A 22,977-nucleotide genomic window follows, 5' to 3' on the forward strand; every position below is an offset into this window, starting at 1 on the left:
TCTAGTCCAAATCGAGATATGCTGCAAATGTCAAATGCACCATGGGTTCAAAGACTTTATAGGAAAAAGAGAATGTAACAACTCATGAACAAATTTTAATATAGTACAGGTTGAAACAGTAATATCTTGGGTAGAGTGAGTTAAATAAAATGTATTATTGAAATTAATTTCACGTTTCTTTTTTTACTTTTTTTTAACATGACTGCTAGAATATTTTAAATTACCTGTGTGGCTCACATTCAAGTCCTACTGGACAGCATTGTTATAGGACATCTCCTCATTCCCAGGAGATGCTTCCTGCCAGAGCCACGCCCAGGAGCTCTCTGAATGATGATGTCAGCCCTACAGGTATAGAGAAGCAGCAGCAGCCGCCCCGTCTCTTAAATCCAGAGACACAAAGTGCTTCAGATCAGATTCAGAATCGGGGAGACGGACTGTGCAAGCGCCAGGCAGGAGAGCTCCATGCAGCGCTCACAGAGCCGAAGCCACGATGAAAGCACATCTGTCTCCCAGTCACGGCCAGGAGTGGGGAGCAGGGATGCTCGTGTGCCAGCGGGAGGATCTGAGACCCACAGGAGGAGCAAGGAAGGGCACGTGGAGTCACAGCCCGTGGGCGCTCCCAACCGTGAGGCACCAGGCGGGATGCTGAGCGCCACGTCTGTGCCTCTGAGCCCTCCATCCGGCCATTGATCCTTCCCAGTGGCTAAGTCCCGGCTCCCCCACTGTCTCGCTGTAGGATCCTGAGCAAGTCAATGAATCGATGGGTCTTGAGCCTCGATAATATGCACATCCCATGGCCATTGTGTGTCAAACAAAATGCCATGCCCAACAACTGGGACGTGCCCTGCAGACGCGAGGCATGCCTCCAGACCTTGAGGGCGGGCGGCGATCTGCAGCCCTTAGCCCCCGAGGCTTTGAGGACAGGCATCGGGGCCGTCAGAAAGGCCCAGAAGACGTGTTGTACCTACGAGACACGCAGGTTTGCATAGTGGAAAAACCGACCAGTGACAGGGAAGCAGAGCTTATCGTTTGGAGCAGGAGGCAGGAACGTGGAGGTGAGGGGAAGAAGCCAGGACCATCTCGAGAGAGGCTCAGCAGGACCCGGCTCCAGGGAAGGCTGATGGGCAGCGTGACTCGGCGCCCCTCAGCGCGCTCCCCCGGGAGTTTGCATGCCGTGATCTGTTGAACCCTTCGCTTCTGAGCGGTTGTGTTTCTTCGCTTTCACCTGTTAGGCATTCATCTAAGATTCTGTTAAGGGGAAAGATTCTGTGCTCCAAATAAAAAGTATGGAAGTCACACATCTATAGAAATGGCCTGCGAAAGTGGGGGCCACCTGGTGGGATTATTTCTCCCCCACTTGCAGAATCTGAGAGCGGTTTAGGCCCCATGCAGGCGCCTCACAGCTCCCTTAGTGACTGTCCGCCCTGCTGACGGTGCAGCTTGCCTTGCCAGACCATTGACCTGGGAAGCCATAGCGGCCTCATTCTTGGGTGACCAGGTCTTCCCATTGTCTCCCACATTCCCAAGTCCCTGCTTTGAGTTCTTGCACAGCAATCCCAAATTGCTTGGGGATCTCCACGCCTTCTTGGACAGTGGTCTTGCCCCTGAGCCGCAAGGCCTGCCACTCCCTGCTACTCCCTGCGAGGCTTCTTCAGGCCTCCAGCGACGGGCAGGGAACTCAGTTAGTTTAATCATTAGTTTCACAGCTTGCCTGGATGCTGGCTGCTCCCTAACACCAAACACTGCTCACTAATTGGCAGCTCCACTGGTCTGGAGGTCCCATTTGTACCATATGTGCAACTTGGGGAGAAAAGGGAAGGCACATATAGGGCTGAATTTTTCTAAATTGTGATACAGCTGCTGCTTTGTCTCCTGTGGGAAGGCCAGGCTCACGTGTGCATAAGAAAGGCGGCTGCCTCTACGACGTGATTTCAGAATCCGCACCACTCAAAAGGGCGCTTCAAATGTCAGCGCTTCCACTTTCCTGCTCTCTAATATGGGAAACGGTTTATTACAAAAATGCTGGGCTTTTTCCTAAGACCAGTACAGTTTAGAAGAAAAGGAGGACTCATTTGGTCCTTGAATGCCCTGGTTTTGACTCATGTAATTGGCTGGCTCTATGAACTCGAGCAAATTACTTAATTAAGAAACCTCAGTTTTTTCATGTATGGCATGGGACTAATACCTATTTGTTTTGTTATGATTTTACTAGAGGCCCGGTGCACGAAAATCATGCATGGGGGTGGGGGGTCCCATCAGCCCAGCCTGCACCCTCTCCAATCCAGGACATCCCTCTCACAATTCTGGACTGCTGGCTCCTAATTGCTCACCTTCCTGCCTGCCTAGTCACCCCTAACTGCCCCTTGATGCCAGCCAGGTTGCCCCCAACTGTCCCCTCCCTGCTGGCCTGGTCACTCCTAACTTCCCCCCCCCACCAGCCAGCCTGGTCACCCCTTACTGCCCCCCTGATGGCCTGGTCGCCCCCAACTGCTCCCCCCTGCTGGCCTAGTCACCTCTCACTGCCCCCCCCCGCCAGCCTAATTGCCCCCAACTGCCCCCCCGCACCAGCCTGGTCACCCCTAAGTGCCCCCCCCCCCGCTGGCCTGGTTGCCTCTTACTGCGCCCCCCCTGCTGGCCTGGTTGCCCCAACTGCCCCCTCCCTGCTGGCCTGGTCACTCCTAACTCCCCCCCCAGCCAGCCTGGTCACCCCTTACTGCTCCCCCTGATGGCCTGGTCACCCCCAACTGCTCCCCCCTGCCGGCTTAGTCACCTCTCACTGCCCCCCCTGCCAGCCTAATTGCCCCCAACTGCCCCCCCGCACCAGCCTGGTCACCCCTAAGTGCCCCCCTCTGCTGGCCTGGTTGCCCCAACTGCCCCCTCTGCTGGCCTGGTCACCTCCAACTCCCCCCCCCCCCCCGCCCTGCCGGCCTGGTCACCCCTCACAGCCCCCCTGCCAGCCTGGTTTTCCCACGCAGCCTGCTGTTCAGTCATTTGGTCATCCCTCACTAACCCCCCTGTCGGCCTGGCCATAGGCAGCCATCTTGTGAGGGCGTGATGGTCGATTTGCATATTACCTCTTTATTATATAGGATGACTAAATAAAACAGGATAGAAAGTGCCCAGCAGCAGGGCCTAGACTGCAAATGCTATAGAAGCGGTAACTTAGGTCCTTAGGATGAATAATTGTATAGACCCTTCCCTGGGGCTGGTCAGGAAGAAGAGAAGGCATCTGGGTCGAGGGGCCCAGGGCTTTACCCATCCAAGGGCACAAAAGGACCAGAAGGAAATTGCCTTCACATTTTGCTGGAGGCCAGCCTTGCCTAGTGGTTTGCATTTGTGGAAATATTCACCTGGGATTATGAATACCGCATGAAGCCATGGAAAAAAGGCATGTTTACATCTTCTGCCAGGAAAATGTAAGAACAAACAAAGCAAGTTTTTGAATCTCTGAATAGTCAGGTACACCGGCCATCAAAATAAACTTTCATTTCTATTCTTCGCTGACAAATGACAAATAAAGGACGGCACTCAAACACCCGGAAAGGAGGACTCAGACACAAATCAGGTACCAGGGACAGACTTCACACTTATTTTGCCGGAGCCGCTCTTTCTCTAGCTGTGGGTGTTTGGGAAGTTCTTTTGTTGCAGCTTTTGTTGCTTACAGGAAGGGGGAGAAAGCTGTAGTGTACTGAGGAAGAATGGTTTTGATTGGAGGCAATATTGTTCTCAGTGTGGGCTGACTTTCATATATTGCAGTGATTGCTAATACATAACTGAGAAAACCCATTTACGGAAGTGCCATACAGCGGTGAGATGGTCGGATCTGCCACTCTGCCACTGCTGATCAACGAGGGTTTTTTGTGGAAATGTGGGCCGTCCTGTAATTTGTAAAGGGGCAAGTGGAGGCTGTTACGCTGGCTATGTGACTACTGCCAATGTCCCGGCCTGGAGGGTCTTTGTCCTTCCTCAGTCATTCCGCCTGGGGAGGGTGAGTGGTGGCGGGATTCAGTACAGGGGTTGACTCCCCCACTGTGATACCGTGGCCTTAGCGTAGTGCCATATTGAAATTGTGAGCACGCAAGGAGAAAGTGTAAATTTCCTGCCTCCAAAATTAAAAATAAAAACACTAAAAAGCTTATTTAGTGCTGGTTTGTGGCATTGAATATATAAACTCGGTTATTGTTCTGGTAGTCCCAAAGCAAGAACTCTTTCAGCTGTAATGGATGATATCAACTTAGGTTACCATGACAACATGAATTTATCATTTCTAAACTTTGGTAGAATTTGACTCCCGGTCTCCTCTGGATCGCATTTAAATGTAGTTATTTCTCCTTTATTAAGGCCAGGCATATTTAGATATTCCTAACATAAATGCCCTGGGAGTATCTTCAGGGACGTTTCTGATGTGAAGTTAGAAGCATAGACTGTGGGCATTGGACAAGGGTAGTGGATGCTGGGGTCTAAGATTCCCCCCAAATGCATTGTCCAAGTCAGCCAGCTGCCATTTGTCTTTTGTTTGTTTGTTTTTATCATAGTGTTGAGAGTGTTACAAATGTCTCCCCGTTTCCCCTTTGCCCCCCAGCCAGGTGCCATTTGAACCCTGCCAGGGACGAGGAGCTCGCAATCTGGTGACGCCGAGGAATTTTGCTGACAGAGCCTGCAGGGCTCCCAGGCCTTAAGCCCCTTTGGATGTGGTTGGGCCAGAGCTCACTAACCAGCACAGGGAGACAATCACATGGACACCTGCCTCCCTGAGCTCCCCCACTGGCCTCCCGTCACCCTTTGGGGTGCCACGGAATAGACACGTACCTCTGTGTAGCGGCTCTTCACGTATTGGGTCATAGCTATGGTATTTCCTACCATATGTGGTCCCAGGTCTTCCCACAGTTCCCCAGCCTGTTAACACCCCTCCAGGCACCCGCCACTCTGCCTGTGCCCTTTACAAACGAGGCAGCTTGCCCAACCGGCGTGGCTCGGTGATTGGGTGCCCACCTATGAACCAGGAGGTCACGGTTCAATTCCTGGTCACTGCACATGCCTGGGTTGCGGGCTCGATCCTGGGTAAGGGGCGTGCAGGAGGCAGCTTGTCAATGATTCACTCTCATCATTGATGTTTCTATCTCTCTCTCCCTCTCCCTTCCTTGCTGAAACTAATAAAAGTATATTTAAAAAAATAAATAAAAGGGAGTTCCCCGAGGGGTAGAAAGGCAGAGCTGCTGTTGACTGCCTTATTCAGGGCCCCCTTTTATTAACCTAGTCAAGTATTGTGTTGGCCTCCATTTGAATCAGCGGCAGTCCATTGTTAGTTTATATCTAAAGTCAAACAAAACCTCCCCAGTCTTTTTCCGACCAAGTGCTCCTTATCCTGTCCTTGTGCAGTTGGTTCCTGCGTGAACCTTGTCCTTGTTACATTTTGTCTCTTTATGTAGAATTTTTGAATTCTAATCTTAAAAATCCAATCCGTTAGTGGTACGTCTTTGACTTATCAATTACACTTTTGAGAATGGTACTTTCTCTGTCATTGATAAAATGCTGGTCACAGCACAAGCCCTTTGACGTTCTGGAGACTCCTTGACATCCGTCTGTGGGTTTTGTTAGTTTTTTTGACGAACTTGGTAATCTTTGACTTGCGCTTATTTTCCCGTCCCCAGGTTGTCTAAGAGCCAGGAAAGAGTGAGTCAGATGCTTAGTAAAGCTATCATTGTTGATCCACTTATTGCCAATTGTAGATCCTGGCCTATGAAGTGAAATGAGATTAATTTGGAGCCACTGTTAGAATGCATTAATTTTTCTTTAGACAAATTTACTAAAAAGCTTACCCAAACAACCTTATTTTCAGTTTATTTAAAAATAATCTGATGAAATAAATTCATACCTTGCCTATCAGTCCAGTTCCTATGAACCTGTTTGGTTCAAAGGAATTGCCTTTTGGTACATCATTCCGTTCTCATGTGGAGTCATTGCTGTGACATGATTCGGTGGTGTGACAGGAGATCACTCCTCAGGTGTCACTCCGGCACTTCATTATTTTCAAACTCCTGGGAGCGACCACAATCAAGCTGAGGCAGGTCCAGACAGTGCGCAGGTCTCCGCAAACAGCTCTGACAGCATCGCTACATGGCCATGACGGAGCATGCTCTGAGGGCAGTGTCCCCGACGGAGCGTGCTTTCTCTACCTGGAGACTTATATGTTACTTGAGAAGGGTTATTTTTCCCCTTCACACTAACCCTTTGGCTTTTTATATTAATACTAGAAGCCCAGTGCACAAAATTCGTGCATGGGTAGGGTCCCTAGTGGCTGCTGGCTGGGGCCTTCCATTGTTCCGCACCACCCGTTGGTGATCAGTGCACATCATAGCAAGCGATCGAACTCCCGGTCGAACTCCTGAGGGGACATTTTGCATATTAGGCTTTTATATATATAGATCAAATGTCTGTCAGATATACATATGGTGGTTTCTGTACTTATTCATGTACAAATTAGTCCTTTTTTTTTTTTACTTTGGACTCAATGGGAAAAATAATTTAGAGGAATAGTACCACTGAGAAACCCAAATCTACAATAAGTCAAAGGATAAACTGTCACAAGTACTCTCTCACATTTCCTTTTTTGAATAAGATTTTTTTCTAGTTGTGAAAACAATGCACACTCATTGAATTTGGGAAAAAATAGCTAAAATTTCACCACCCAGAGACTGTCATTGTTGGCCTCTGTCATTTATTCCTTCCAGATATGCATGTGTGTGTTGTAGGTATGCGTGTATGTGTACGTGTGTGTGTGTTTAAACAGCCTTACGGTGGACCCAGATGTCAGTACTGAAGCGTCAGTGTCACGTAGTTGTTAAACATGCTCTGTAATCAGACACTTTGAGATTCCAGTCCTGGCTGTGCTACTTAGGCAGTGACTGTAAATCGCGATGATGAAGACTTCAGTTTCTATTTCTGTAAAATGGGGATAATAATATGCATCTAGTAAGTTTGTTGTAAGAATCAGTAAGATAATGCATGCAAAGTATATAGCATGCTGCATGGCTCATAGTAAATGCTCAGTAAATGTGAGCTGTTATTATTATATAGGTTTTCTTGTCTGTTTTCCTCACTTAAATTTTAGGGTAGCAATTTCCCTTGTCATAAAATATGATTTGAAAAATATTTGGAATGACTGCATATATTTCAATATATGAATATACCTAAATGTAATCATTTCTCTATGCTTAGACCATTTCCAATTCCTTGCTATCATAAAGAGCACCACCGCTAATATCCTCTACATTATTTGGGTGCATAGACAACAGATTCAAAATGAAATACTGATGGCATTTCACAGAGAGGCAGAAAAAGAATAACAATCCCTTAGTGTCTACTGATGTACCAGGGTATGTGGCCGGTTTTTTACAGCAGAATTCTCACCAAACTCTTCCACGGCTCTGCTGTGGTGCATCTGTTACCCCCATTTTTCAGATGAAAAGCTCCGAGGGGAGATCAGTAGCTTGCCAAGGTGACGGAGATAACGGTGGTGGAAATGGTGTTTGACCAGCTGTCTGGTTTCAAAGCTTACGCATTTCCATGCTGGCAGGCCGTCCGTGCCTATCTTTTCCAAGGCTGGAGGAATGAATAGTGACCATTGTGCATTTTACAGAATGTCACTCGGTGCCACGTAGAAGATAGGACACTTGGCTGGAACTCCTGGCTTGCTCCGCATCGTACCTTTTGTGTGCGTATGTTCTTATATGTTTTGGAACCGAGCCTCATTAGCATAAGGTGTGAACCAAAGGAAATGAAACATGATGAAAGCAAACCTCAGGGAAGAAAATATTTATTTAGTCAATCACACAAAGTCATCTTTGTTTAGTTGTATGAACTAAGCCAGAATTACTTACCTCCCTCGGAATAGAGAATTTCACATAGATCAACGCAGGAATTAAACAGTAATAACAGCCAGAGTACATTAAGGCGGCCAAAAGGAGTTTTAAGTTTCACTACTTGCATGTGAGGGTTGAAAGGGAAAATCTTTAGCCTTAGCTATCAGGTGATACACCAGTGAAGAGCTGTAATAATTGCTATAGGTCTAAGTGTAGGTATAGGGGAGACATGAGGTGTACTGGGAGGAACCCCTAAAGAATTACTTGGTGAACTGTCAGGTTGTCTTGAAAAAGTCAGCCATTTGGAACATTTATCTTGACAGCTCTCAAGGCTGACTTACAGCAGGTAATGTGGCAATCAATTTTGTAGGAAAAATGCATAATTAACATGAAGATGATGGTATAGGCATTGCCAGTCAGTAGCTAACACAGTTTCTCAGAACAAAGGAACAATTAAAGGTGTCTTTTAATAGGATAATCCTGGTTTGTCATTTTGTAGGTCTCAGTTCTTAGTAAAAATAAAAGAGAAAAAAACCCTAATGTGCAATATTTCGTATCCAAGAGGTACTCTGTTGCATTTTCTAACCAACTGCTGTCTCATCAGGAAAGCTATCTTTGATTTTTGAGTTCTTGAATTTTTATAGCCCTTGAGCTTATCCATTCTTGTCTTTGAATTGTTCTCGTTTCCTTCCGTCATTTTAGTTCTTGCAAGGGAGGGACAGTGTCATTCAAGCCTTCATAAGAAGGCGTGGGATCCTGATAGAACATGACCTGGACCCGTGGAGGGTATGTCCCGCCAACTTTTGCAGGTGGGAAGGGCACAACCAGTTCCATCCGGGCTGTCTGTGCAACTCGTGCGTAGCTAGACCTGTGAGCAGAGACCTGGACGTGAATCTGCAGCCTGGACTCCAGACGTGGCTCCGTTGCTTAGTCTAATGCTGGGCAGTGCTGTGCTATCTCGGAGCCTGGCTCCCTCAGCCCTCACATGGAGATAATGACGACTGCAGTCAAAGGTCATATGGGGGATTACATGTAGTGAGCAAACCACTTGGCTAACTCAGAAGTGCTCATTAATGGTCACTGGTCATCCCTCTTGAGGAGAAGCGATTTACCATCTAAAATATTTTCAAATGAATAATGGGGATATTTGTAAAAAATATATGTATATGTAAAAATACACCACTCCTAGGGCTAAGCTCACCAGACCCTGCTAACCCTTTGCTTACATGGTGTACAGTAATGCGGGGACTGTCTGCCCGACAGCCCCTGCGGGCTTGGAGTCTCTCAGATGTCACGCCCGTGGCTATTCCTCTGATGTGGGGAGGAGGTGCCAACAGGTGGTTCCTTTGAACACATACCTTTGTTAGAAAGCAAGATGTCTCCAGAGTTGGGAGAAGGGAGATGTTAAGTACGTAGTGATTTTTGTTTTTTGCTGCACATTTTACAATAAATTGTACTACATCAAAGTCTATACCAATATTCATTTACGTAGCAAATCCCTTTATAAAGAAAATTCCTGTTAATCTATGATTTGGGCAACATCATCAGAACATAGTTTCCATACAGAAGACTGGACAATCCCTTGGAGTGAGCTAAAATGAGATTTGACCTATATATCAAGCTTTTCATGGTTTTGATATTTTTCATTTCCACATGTCAACAAATACCTGGCTGGATATTAAAGCCAGGTAAATCAATATTTCTTGCTGTAATCAAGGTACAGCAACCTATATCCAAGGGCAACATATCCCCCACAGCCATATTCTGTTGAGTACAGAGATTTATCAAAAACCTCACTGATTTAACTACTCTTGGATGAATAGGTTGAAAATATCAATATAGCCACCATGAAAAAAGAAAAGCCATAGAATCTATAATCTTGTCCTTCCCCCTTCGTTTAAGCAACATCATAATTTATTCTGCCCACTTTAATCATAGGAATGATATGGAAAAGATCTTGATTGTGGTAGCTTGTGGGTCTGCTTTAACCCTTCTCCCAACTCCCATCCAACCAGAGGATGTCTGAATATAGAGCAGCATAGTAGCAGGTACGAGTGAATCCAAGTGTCTCATCTGTGGGAATCTAATAATAGTGATGACTAGGAGAAGGGGGTGGAGCCTATTCCTTCTTACTCCTTTTCTGAACTTTTAACTGTTAGAAGATTTCTGTTAAAAACTCATTCGCTTCTATAAACAAATGGCCTGAAGCATCTATATATATAAAAGCCTAAGCCAGGGGTCCTCAAACTATGGCCCGCGGGCCACATGCGGCCCGCTGAGGACATTTATCCAGCCCGCCAGGTGCCGCTGCCTGTCCTGCTTAGCCGCCGACTCGTCCCGGGCCCGCAGTGCGCATAGGAATTTGTTCATAGTTTTTTTTTAAACTATAGTCTGGCCCTCCAGCGGTCTGAGGGACAGTGAACTGGCTCCCTGTTTAAAAAGTTTGAGGACCCCTGGGCCCTAAGCCACCGAACGACTGGTCAACTGGTTGCTATGACGTGCCCTGACCACCAGGGAGCAGAGGTTCAATGCAGGAGCTGCCCCCTGGTGGTCAACGCACTCCCACAGTGGGAGCACTGCTCAGCTGACCAATGGGCACCAGACGCAGGGCTCACAGCTGGCGGCGCGAACCTCTCACGATCGATCGGGACTGACTGGGCGTGAGCCCACAGCAGGTGCAGCCAGGCTGAGGGACCTCACTGGTGCACGAATTCCGTGCACCGGGCCTCTAGTCAATTTATAAACACCAATGAGTTTATTTACTGTTATCAGAGAAGCCTAACTTCTCCTCCCCATGTACTATGAATAGAAAAGTGATTTATTTATTGGGCCCCTACTCTGTGCTAAGCACTAACAGTATCTCATCTGTAATAGGTGAAATGTTGCTTCAAGGGATGCGTTATTATTTCTTTTTCATGTGCAACTCAGGCTGCTGAGCAACTTATGTGAAGACACCAAGCTAGAAAGGATACAAGCTGGGATTTGAGCCCAAGCTTGTCTGATTCCAACGCCTTTTCACTTTTTACATCAGGCGATTTTCCATAATATAGCATAAGATTGAAAAAACAATTGTTTCAAATTGTTAAAGTCACACATGCTTATAGGAAGTTTGGGAAGCAGATAAAATTATAAAGAAGAAAAGGATCACCCATAATTTTTCAACCCAAAGATAATCACTATTTAAATTTTGATTATTTTCTTTCCAGGCGTAAGCAAGCTATGATTCATATATCCAAGGAGTATTGTTCCTCACATTTGTCATCTTTGAAGTTTATGCATGTGCTCCAATAATGTTGCCATTGCTTAAAACATTTTTAGAATTCCTTTCAGAGAAATTTAGGAACCAAATTCTCTATAGACTCCCATGCACAGGGTGCTTGGACAGAGACAGTATGTCCATTACCTGATTGCCTAGCAAGATAACACATTGTTATATCTTCCACCACTTGGTGCCTTCTAAAGTTATATGCTGCCAGAATTTAACCATCTGTAAAGAATATCATCATTGCCTCTCTAAGAACATAACCATCTTGCACTGACTTTTATTGTGGTATGAGATGGAATTTATTAAAATGGAACTTTCTCCCATGTCAAAGATTGATGGACATTTTGGGGTATGTTGTAAAGTCTTTATTAAAAATTAAATCTATACATGTTTAATATCTCATCTGACAACTCGTGTATTATTTATGACATTGCCAACACAATATTTGCCGTTTGTAGTTCATAATATCAGAAAATTTTGTTTTTCTAAAGTTTGAAAAGCATATTTTAAAATCAGTTTCTTGTTAATGGAAGTATTATACTCACTGAATTAGTCTCCTCCAAGGAGTTTCTGTGAAAGCAAATATATCTAATGTGATGAACTGATCTTTAAGTAAAGTTGGTAGCATCTTGTGTTGAAGTAAATGTTTCTCAAAGGGGCAGTATGTGTGTACTCACACATACAGAAGAAAGATTGCTATCAAAATAGCCAGTGGCACACTTCATTAAGGTCGAGAAAGTCAAGTAGTTATCTGCCAGCTGAGTTCTCATCTCTGAGTTGTTGCATACAACACTGTTGTTACTTTAGAAAACAAATCCAACCCTCTACCCAAGCATCTCACTGGTTGTCTGTTTCTGGCTTGTTTTCCACACACACTCTTTTTTTCTTTTTAATCTTTATTGTTGAGATTATTAAAGAAGTCTCTCTTTTTTCCCACCATAGCTCCCCTCCACCCAGTTCCTGCCCTGCCGCAGGCCCTCCCCACCCTATTGTCTGTGTCCGTAGGTAATGCATACACATGCATATTAGATTTTTGTCTAGTCTCTTCCCGCCCCTCCCCAAACCCCTTCCCTCTGAGAATCATCAGTCTGTTCCATTTCCACGCCTCTGATTCTATTCCATTCACCAGTTTATTCTGTTCATCAGACTTTTTATTTGTTTGATTTTTAGATTTAATTGATGATAGATATGTATTTGTTGCAACTTTGTTGTTCATATTTTTTATCTTTATCTTTTTCTTCTTTCTCCTCTTCTTAAAGAATACCCTTCAGCATTTCATATGATCCTGTTTGGGTGGTGATGAACTCCTTAACTTTTTCTTGTCTGTGAAGCTGTTTTTCTGACTTTAAATTTTTAATGTTAGCTTTGTTGGAGAGAGTAATCTTGCTTATAGGTCCTTGCTGTTCATCACTTTGAATATTTCTTGCCACTCCCGTCTGGCCTGCATAGTTTCTGTTGAGAAATCAGCTGACAGTCCAATGGGCAGTCCCTGTAGGTAACTAACTGCTTTTCTCTTGATGCTTTTAAGATTCTCTCTTTGTCTTTAGCCCTTGGCATTTTAAATATGATGTGTCTTGGTGTGGTCCTCTTTGGGTTCCTCTATGAACTTCCTGGACTTGTAAGTCTATTTCTTTCACCAGGCGGGGGGAGTTTTCTGTCATTATTTCTTCAAATAGGTTTTCAATATCTTGCTTTCTCTCTTCTTCTGGCACCCCCATAATTCGGATATTAGTACACTTGGAGTTGTCTCAGAGGCTCCTTACACTATCTTCATATTTTGGGATTCCTTTTTTTTTTTTTTTCTCTTCTGATTGGGGGTTTTTTGCTTCCTCATATTTCAAATCATTGATTTGATTCTCGGGATCCTAGTCTACTTTTGAATCCTATATATAATTCTTTATATCAGTCAGTGTATGCTTAATGTTTGACTGGTCCTTTTCCTCCTTTTTTTTTTTTGGCATTCTCACTAAGATCCTTAAAAGTCTCACTAAGTCCCTTGAAGGTTTCTAGGAGATTCTTGATTAAAACTGTGATTTTGAACTCTATCCAGTAGTTTGCTTTCTTCCATTTCTTTCATTTGTGACTTGTTTCTTTGTCTCCACATTTTGGCTGCTTTCCTGGTTTGTTTCTATGTATTGGGGAGAGCTGCTAAGTCTCCTTGAGTTGGTAGAGTGGCCTTGTGTAGTAGGTGTTCTATAGGGCCCAGTGGCTCAGTCTCCCCAATCATCTGAGGTGGACATTCTAGGTGCATCTCTTTGAGGGCTGTGTGCACAGTTTTGTTGTAGTTGGGCCTTGATCCTGTTGGTGTCACTGGGAGGAATTGGCTATGAGGCCAGCTGTGACTACAGTGGGAGAGCTGCTGTGCAGGAGACACCCCTATGGAGCAGGACTTGCTTCAGTGGGACTTTGGTGCTCACTGAGTCTGCCCCTTGAATGTGTCGCTTATGGATGTGAAGAGTTGTAATCTGGTATGGTCTGACACTGACCACTAGGTACACTGGCTCTTGGGTCTCCAGGGAGGTGCAAAGTCAGCCACTGCCTGGGGCCATCCAGCAGGAGCTACAGAGAGATCTGCAGATTCCTCCTCTTTGTAAGGGGTTTGGAAGTGCCCAGATGAGGCCCAGCTGTGAAGCAAGGCAGGGTGGTGCTGGTGCTGGGTCTTGGGCCTTTTATTGATAGGTTTGGGGTTCCCTGACCCAGCTGTAGCTTGTTTGACAGGTTTAGTCTGAGCAAGGACAGGCCCTCCAACTGCTCACAGCTTGGATAGTTGTAAATTGGATGGGGCGGGGTCTTAGGGAATCACCAGGGTGGAGCAAACAGAAATGGCTGCCAGTCAGTCCTGGGACCAGGAGGTCCCAGTGTAGGAACAATGATCCCTGCAGGCACCTCTGTCTGGGAGAAAGCCGTCCTGAGTTCCTGCCCGGATGCCAAACGATCCAGTCCCACCTCTTATGTGTCTGGGTCCCCCAATTAAAAAAGCGGCCCATGTGGGTGCCGGACCAGCTCGGTCCGTGCCTCCTCGCCTCCTACCAGTCTCTATTGTGCTTTCTGCTTTACTTCTCTAGACTGCCATTCAGCCAGCTTTCCAGCGGTTCTGGACGATGGTTGTTCTGTGTTTTAGTTGTAATTTTGATGTGGTTATAGGAGGCGGCGAGTACAGGCATTTGCCTAAGCCGCCATCTTGGTTCTCCCAGACATTCTTATCTGTCCTGTCATCTTAGCATGGCATCCCTTCCCCAGATTGCTGGGCACCTGGACACCAGAATCCTGGATTGGGATTGTTACAGACCTGAGGGCCACTCTCAGGGTTCAGACTGGGCATGCTCAGTTGTCCTCAGGATTGTACTCTTCCCCGGTCTTCTGATTGCCAAGATTTCTTACGATAAGATGTCATCATACTCACAGAGCTAATGACAAAGTGAAAAACGAGTCTTCCATGGATATCCTGGGTGCTGTTCACAACGCCTGGCACTGTGTTCAATGCTCATTAGATAAAATAAGAGTTATTATAATACATTCTCTCCAAAGTGGATTGCTGGGAGGAAAAGTTGGTCTGATCGAAAGTGTCAGAATAGGATTGTACATTAGAACCTCAAAGCTGAGGGGCCGCTAGGCCAGCCTTCTCATTTAATTATGAAATCCAGAAGTCAGTTCACTAGAGAAGGTCACCCAGGGAGCTAGTGCCAGAGGCAGGCACAGCATCCAGAGTCTGGGGGTCCTGTCCCAGCCCTTCCATGCTCCCTCCCCGTTGTTGTTCTCCAGTTGCTTCATGGAGGTTGATGTGAGTCTGTGGGATTAGTGACCAGAGCACTTGAAGCCCCACACAGTGCTTCACAGGGCATCTGACACTCAGGCATCCTCAGGGAACCCCTGAAACCATCGTTGACTTAGTGAGTGACTGGTTGGTTTACTTATGATTCTGGCCCCTGTCTCTATGCCCAAGTGGTTCCTAGCTGAACGGTGAGTTCCCTGGAGCTGTGTGGTTGTGTGTTAGAGCTGTATGGTTATATATTCTAGGAGAAGGGAATATTATAACAACAATAACAATAACTAACACTTATTAGTCATGAATTAGGCAGGATATCATTGTGCTTTAGAATCCAGTCTCTGGGGTGAGATGGTCACAGAAGAATCCCTGAACCACCACTTGCCCTGTGTGGTTTGATGAGACAGGTGATTTGACTCTTTGATGCCTCATTTTCTCCATCTGCAGAATACCAGCGTAATCGTGCCTAATCAGTGTTGAAGAGTTAGCCCAGTGGTCGGCAAACCGCGGTTTGCTGCTCTGTTGACTAATGAGTTTGCCGACCACTGTCATATACTACCCTTTACCTCTTTGCACACAATATGCCACAATTGCCTAATCCTCACAGCTTCCAACTACATGGTAACATTTAGTCTAGTCCAGTGGTGGGCAAACTCACTCGTCAACAGAGTGGCAAACCGGGGTCGCGAGCCGCATGCAGCTTAGCGAGGACATTTATCCGGCCCACCGGGTGCCGCTGCCTGTCCTGCTTAGCAGCCGACTCTTCCTGGGCCCGCAGTGCGCATAGGAATTTGTTCATAGTTTTTTTTTTAAACTATAGTCCGGCCCTCCAACTGTCTGAGGGACAGTGAACTGGCCCCCTGTTTAAAAAGTTTGAGGACCCCTGCCTAGAATAATACTAGGCACTTTCTAAGCAAGCCACAGATGTTAGCTATCACTATGATTAAACTATGATTATCGTGTGCTCAATTCGTTGCAGGACTTCTTTAATATCCAGTCTTCACAACAACTCTGCTAGGGATGTAGCATTGTCTTCCACTGTACTATTGAGTAAACTGAGTCACAGAGAGGCTGCTCTGCCCACACAGCTATTGTCACAAGTAAAGGCAAATTCCACGTCTGACTGATGCCAGAACCTCTAGCTGGCTGTGGGTAGGATGGAAGTGGGTGGTGTGGCTGCTAGCTGTGAGGTCTGACCTCCCAAATTTCCTTTTTCCTAGAGCACTCCAGAGCCCAGGCTGCATTCAGGAACACCTCTGTGGATTCCCAGGTGAGTAGCCACGGTCCTTCCCTTCTCCATACCCTCCTCCCGTGCACATGGCCAGCTGTCCTTGCACCTGCAGCTGACTCCCGAGGCCTGGTCACAGCCTGGCCAGCCTTTCAGGGTCTCAGCGCCAGAGTTCCTGTTCATAGGTGTGTAGCCTGAAGTCGCTAGTAGTGGAGTATGGGGGAGGGGCAGTGGAGTATGGGGGAGGGGCACATCTGCCTCATTTACATTCCCCTTCTCCACCCACATTAACATTTCTGTGGGTTTTCCAGGGTAGTGTTATGCATGTCAAATACTTCAAAGTTCCGAAGGAAAGTATTATACAATGTCCCTGTGCTGTAGAAAGGAATTACGGTTAAGAGTGGCGGGCTCTGGAGCTGGACTGCCTGGCTCTCCCTCCTCAGTGATCGCCTCGTCTGCTGTTGTTGACATTGTCAAAGGTCTTGCTCCGGTGACTCTAGGAGTAGGACTTGCAGTCTTCAGGGCTCACTGGGCGCTGGGCGGGAATGGAAAGATGTGGGCATTTGAGCAAGATGCCCGGGGCTGGCTTTGCATCCTGCTTCTGCTGCCGAGAAATCGTGCAGTCTTCCAGGTCACCTGCTTCTCTGAAGCTCCGTTTTCTTCCCTCTAAGATGGGGATAATCACAGCCATCTTGCGGAGTTGTCGGGATGTTTCTAGCTCATGGGCACAGAGGGGCCTGCACGACACAGACTCTCAGTTAAAGGGTACTCACTGTTATCAGTTACTAGTATTTGAAGGGGCTCATCAGAAGTATTGGCTGGGCGGGAAGCCTGTTCTTCCCGGTTCATCACATTTTCCCTGAACTGAACTATTTGTACCCCCACCCCACCCCCCAGGTCGTTTTGCTTGTTTAATTTGCTTGGTGAGCCATATATTTATTGTGAAAAGATCATCTCTGGTTTAGACCCTGTCAAATGATTATAAATTCCAAATTGAGGTAGTCCAAATTAATGGGGTCTCATGGCACCTGTATATTTCCATGAATGTTTAATCTAAACTTGATTTTTTCCCCATAACCCTGAAATTTTACTGGTACGATGACTAACTTTGAAACCATTAATGTTGGTGGGAGCTGGTTTTTTTCCATGAATGGAATAGAATATTTTACTTCCTCATATCTGAATTCTGAATCACCATGAAAAGACTTTATTGTTGTTCAAAGAGGATTATTACAGAAACTCCTGGTCAACCCCTATTCTCTCTCTCTCTCTCTCTCTCTCTCTCTCTCTCTCTCTCTCTTTCGCTCATGCATGTGCACACACACATGCATATACACTGCTTCGTTCTTCTTTCTGTTAGGCAACTGAAGAGTTAGTATGTATATTTGGCAGCCTTCTGCCCATCAAACACGCAAGGGCACAATCAATTCCTGTTTTCTCGGAATGTACCAAATAATCAGAATCTCTGATTATTCTGCTGGAAGGCTTGAACAAACAGCTTGATGGAAAGATGTACCAATTGAAACCAATTCTGATCATATTTCTGTCGGGAGAATGAGAGGCCTCCAGCTGTCTGTCACTAATCATATTAGAGGTAGGAGGCAGGAATGTTGTGGCCTGCGACAGATTGCTCTAATCGCGCGTCGGAACACGACTTCCCTGACTGCTTCTCCCCGAGCAGGAAAGGGACGGCCGTCTGTGAATCCTCTTGCCCGTGGGTGGTAGCCTCCAACATATGTCCTGTGAGCACACTTAAGGAATTTTCTAATTACAATTCAAAGGCTTTTCTTTTAGATTTTTATACTCACTCCGCAGACACCCCTGACTGCAATGATTTCTCCCTCGGCACAACCCTAGTGCCAGCACTTACCAAAGAGTGATGAGATGGCAGATGAGACTCACCATCACTGAAGAGGTGTCCGGATTCAATTAGGAGGAGGCCGCTCCCGTGTGGACGCCTAAACCATATAAACCCGTTTTAATCGTGAGCTGTGGTGCTTATCTGGCCGTGTTTATTTTGGATGCAAGTGCCAGAGCTGGATTTAGACCAGAACTCCACATCTTCGAGCCCTAATGACTAATTTGGGTATCCGTGGAATCCCTTAATTCATTTCTTAATTAGTTCTCTCAGAGTTAGAGCTGCTTGGTTACAATCATTTCCACAAAATATTCGTAAGTGAAAACAAATGTACATAGAGGCCCCCCACCACGGCTCGCACCTTTTGCTCTTGTCTTAAAGAGCTATGCTTACTGTTATCAAAACAGTAACAACCATGACAACAGCAAAAGACGAATGGGCTGTGCAGGCAGTGCAGTGGAGTCTGAGCTGTGACACCAAGGAGTTTGGTTCCCATTTCCAGCACAGCTCCTAACAGCCGTGGGATCTTGGTCTAGCTACTTTCCCTACCTGTGCCTCGGTTTCCCTTTGAAAATGGGAAAAATACCCAGACCTTCCTCCTAGGGCTGTTCTGAGGATTAAACAGCATTCTAACACGCGCTAACATACAGCAAGCTCTATGATAACTGTTAGTTATTAAGTTCCCTATCAATGAGACAGTGGGTGCCCACTGAGGGGTTTCACCGCTGCCACCATGTTGTCGCCCATGCATGTCCCATTTGTGTAGTCCCTGTGCAGATCACTCATGGCTATAACACCGGGAACCCCGAAGTTGGAGTTACCTTTGTCATTTGTATTTGTATTTGGCTGCAGGATTAACATGTTTAGCTTTTCATGCTTGATCCATATGAGGGTTAATTGGAAACTTTTTGCTGCAAAATGGCTTTACATTTTGAGTGGACATTTCATTCTCTCAGTGGACCTGTATTGGCCCTCATTAAAAGGAAAAACTGTGCTTACGATGTAAAAAAAATAAATATGTGGGGGAGGAGATCTGGGGCAACTGGCTTCAATAAATTCAATGGAAATTCTCAAAGTATTTTTTAACACAGTTAATATCATAGTTCAAATTTAATGAATGTGCCAGGCGTGGAAGTCTGGGGAAAGATAAATCTAGTAATTTAATGAGCTCGTGGCTACGTAAGAGTTAGTTAATGTTAAAATTGATTGCCGAGAGTCAAACTAAGTTAGATGGGACCCGTCAATTCCATTCGCCCACACTCGCGTGCACGCACGCACATGTGTGTGTGTGTGTGTGTGTGTGTACATTTTAAAGAAACATATACTCATGTGCATCCATAAATAGGTGCGCAGTGTTCCTAGCAGCATTGTTTGCATTCACCTCAAATTAGAAACATCCAAAATACCTATCAGTAGTAGAATGGCTGACTAAATGGTGGTGTTATCATAGGATAGAATACCATACAGTGATGAAAAAAGAATACCCTAAAAGCTACCCATAACACAGATGTATCTTAGAGATGTAATGCTGAGAGGAAGAAGATACAAAAGAATACATAACAAAATTCTTCTATTTATATAAAGTGCGAAAACACTAAAAACTAAACTCTGTTGCTGAGGGGTGCATACATAAGTGGCTAAAACTATAAAGAAAAGCAAGACATTTATTACCGGAGGAATTAAGATAATGGCTACCTCTTAAGGGAGGGTGTGCTGGGAAAGAGAAAGACCTGGAGGGCTTCTGAGGGTGCTGGCACTGTTCTGTGTTTTGACTGGGCTGCTAGTTACACGGGCAATATCTGTATCGTCTGTTGCATCCAACATTAATGTTTTCTGTGCTTCTCTGGTTGAGTTATTGTTTAAAATTTTTAACTTTTTGTTTAAAAATGCACTGTCGCTGTCTTTTCAGCCAGGGTTGGTTGGTTTTTGTTTTTGTCCTGCATAGTTTTAGGCCTAGAGATTCCTGTGGTTGACATTGGCTCCGGAATTGAGCTACTGCCTTGCTGCACGGCAGAGTGGCCTCCAAGGAGGCATGTGCGCCCCTAGGAGCTCCTGGGACTGACTTGGGGGAAAAGAAATGGGTTAAGACTTGCATTTCCATTCGTTTCATCAGGAAGCATTATGGTAACTGGTGTTATCATGATAGTCAACAGTGACTCCTGACACTGGCATCGTCCCAGGGTCCACATGCCAGGTGGTCGGGTGGCGTCACCTGGAGGGAGAGAGGTGAGGCCTCCCTTTCACCCCGACTTCCCCTCTGGTTCCTCTGCTTTGGTGTGAAATAGATCACGCCTGTGTAACTGGATTTACAAATTCTAGGTTTTAGTTTTAGCAAACCCTCACAAACTAGCAGTTGCTTAAAAAGATTCTGCAAAGAATGCCCATAAATTAAAGGTAACTTGAATATTGCAATCTACAAGAAAATGGCAAAAATTTAGTGTGAACTCTTTGTCAGCCACATTATGAGGTAATGACAGTGACCATTAAATCAGGTCTGGCAAGAAGCTGGCCACAAAACTCTAAATTATCTGGATGACATATGGATTTATAGCTGCTGTGGTTAATTAATCATGAACCTCATCCTGTGTGTATTTGCCTTGAGATAATCATGATTAGCAAAACAGTACATCAATTCCTTTACTCTTTTCCATTTTGTTCATGTTTTTTAAAGGTATAAAAACATGTATATGAATTATGAACAAAAACACAAACATATTTGAGGATACATGCTCAAGACATGTAAGAGGGAAACATTTCGGGGCACCCCTGGCATGCAGTTCAAAGGCCACTCCTTGCTAATAGGGAAAATGTGCAGAAGCTGGCGAACTTCTCTTCATATCTAAAGGAGGCACCTCTCAGCCCTAATTTCTTTTATTAGCAAACATCAACATGATGGCAATAATATACATGTTGCACTTTATTAAAACTTTTCCCAGCCGCTGAGTTGGAGCTGGCGAGTAAGAGATAGCAAGTCCTAAACAGAGTGTTGTCCCCTTTGGATTATCCTCCTATCTAATAAAAGAGTAATATGCAGATTGACCATCACTCCAACACACAAGATGGCTGCCCCATGTGGTCAAAGATCCTGCCCCCATGTGGACACAAGATGGCCACCACAAGATGGCCAGCAGGGGAGGGCAGTTGTGGGCGATCAGGCCTGCAAGGGAGGGCAGTTGGGAGGGACCAGGCCTGCAAGGGAGGGCAGTTGGAAGGGACCAGGCCTGCAAGGGAGGGCAGTTGTGGGCGATCAGGCCTGCAAGGGAGGGCAGTTGTGGGCGATCAGGCCTGCAAGGGAGGGCAGTTGTGGGCGATCAGGCCAGTAGGGGAGGACAGTTGGGAGGGACCAGGCCTGCAGGGGAGGGCAGTTGGGAGGGACCAGGCCTACAAGGGAGGGCAGTTGTTGGCGATTAGGCCAGCAGGGGAGGGCAGTTGCGGGGGACAAGGCCTGCAGGGGAGGGCAGTTGGGAGGGACCAGGCCTACAAGGGAGGGCAGTTGGGGGCGATCAGGCCAGCAGGGGAGGGCAGTTAGAGGCAATCAGGCTGGCAGGGGAGTGGTTAGGGGGTGATCAGGCTGGCAGGCAGAAGTGGTTAGGGGCAATCAGGAAAGCAGGCAGGTGAGCAGTTGGGAGCCAGCAGTCCTGGATTGTGAGAGGGATGTCCAACTGCCCGTTTAGGCCCGATCCTACTGGGACATCCCTTGAGGGGTCCCAGATTAGAGAGGTTGCAGGCTGGGCTGAGGGACACACACCGCCCCCCCGTGCACAAATTTCGTGCACCGGGCTTCTAGTTCACTATACAGCTATAAAGAGTGCAGAAATTCTTAGTTTTTCAAGCACGTCCACATATGAAGTCACCACATCCTATACTGTTAATGAAAAAGGAAATGTCTTAGAGCAGGTGTACCTCGGAAGAAAGAGGTATGGTCATAGCAATCATTATTTTGCTTAGCCTCCGTTTTCCAAAGTGCTGAGTTCTAACGTCATCTACAGTTCATACTTTTGTACCAACTCTCAATACATTACCAACCCGGCGCCTCACCCTGGTTACAAGGATGATTTATCATTCGTTAGACTTTAAGTGCTGACTCATGGAATGCTAAACTTATATTGGCAGCTGTTGTCCAAAGGTCTGCAGATGTCCCGACTAACGCTTTGAAAGACCAGCATTAGCAATAAATCACTGCATGCATAACTTTTCAATAAAGTAATGGAAAGGATGTTGTATTCTGGGTCCTGTAAGCTTTGGTATTTGGAAGTTACTTCACGTAGAAAATTCAAGTAAAGGGGTAAAATCTTTTCAGGCTTTAACCCTTGACCTTTGGGCCAGCCATAGTCAATAGCAAAAGCATCTTGGTAGCTTTGTTCTAACCCTGAGCTCTCTCGGCTCTGAAATCTGACATAATGCCAAGCGTAGGCCTAATTGCATTCCTTGTTACTGAGAAAGAAGAATCTCAAAAGAATTTTCCTTTTATTTCAAGGGGTACCTTGAGCATTACCATTTTCTGGAATAGCAAAATTGTTTACAAGACTTTTGCAAAGCTTTCTGAAAAAGGAGCGTGAAGAGGGCTCCAGCGGCCAATTAAGAGGCATGTGTTGCTCACCTAGAGCAGCAAAGTGTGAGGGCGATGAATCAGAGGAGTAGGAGAGATGGGGCTTTGTACTCTACGAGCTTGATTTCTGACTAATGAGCTGATGTCCTCTTTCCTTCTTTCTTTATGGTCCGCCCAAACACTTAGCAAGCTAGTTCGTGATATATTCTGCTAGCCCCATAACAGACCACTGACTGTCCGAACGTAAGTTCTGCTCACCAGTAACCCCCCCGCCCCCCCCATCGCCCCCCAGTGTTGTGCCCATCGCCTGGTACGGAAGATGTTCAGTGAGGACCTGCTGAGTGAAGGGATATATATATTCAGGCAGATCTTTCTGTGATCTGTACATTAGTGAATTATACATTGGACCAGATATACTCGGGGCCAGACTAACTCTGATTAAAGAATCA

The 22,977-nt window shown here is 46.0% G+C and overlaps 1 protein-coding gene across 7 annotated transcripts in view; it reads left to right on the forward strand.

The window, feature by feature from the left end:
- Positions 1 to 22,977, forward strand: part of SPATS2L (spermatogenesis associated serine rich 2 like) — a 145,789-nt gene that overhangs the window by 9,105 nt on the left and 113,707 nt on the right. For 4 of the 7 annotated variants that reach the window (XM_080670618.1, XM_080670626.1, XM_080670620.1 and 1 more), the window contains exon 2: positions 16,114 to 16,163. The exons of the other annotated variants lie outside the window; for them this stretch is intronic. The gene's annotated coding sequence lies outside the window, so the exon portion shown is untranslated. The remainder of the gene's footprint in view (positions 1 to 16,113; positions 16,164 to 22,977) is intronic. 7 annotated transcript variants of the gene reach the window in all.

This window comes from Plecotus auritus (assembly GCF_963455305.1).
Source record: "Plecotus auritus genome assembly, chromosome: 5".
Lineage (NCBI taxonomy): Eukaryota > Metazoa > Chordata > Mammalia > Chiroptera > Vespertilionidae > Plecotus > Plecotus auritus.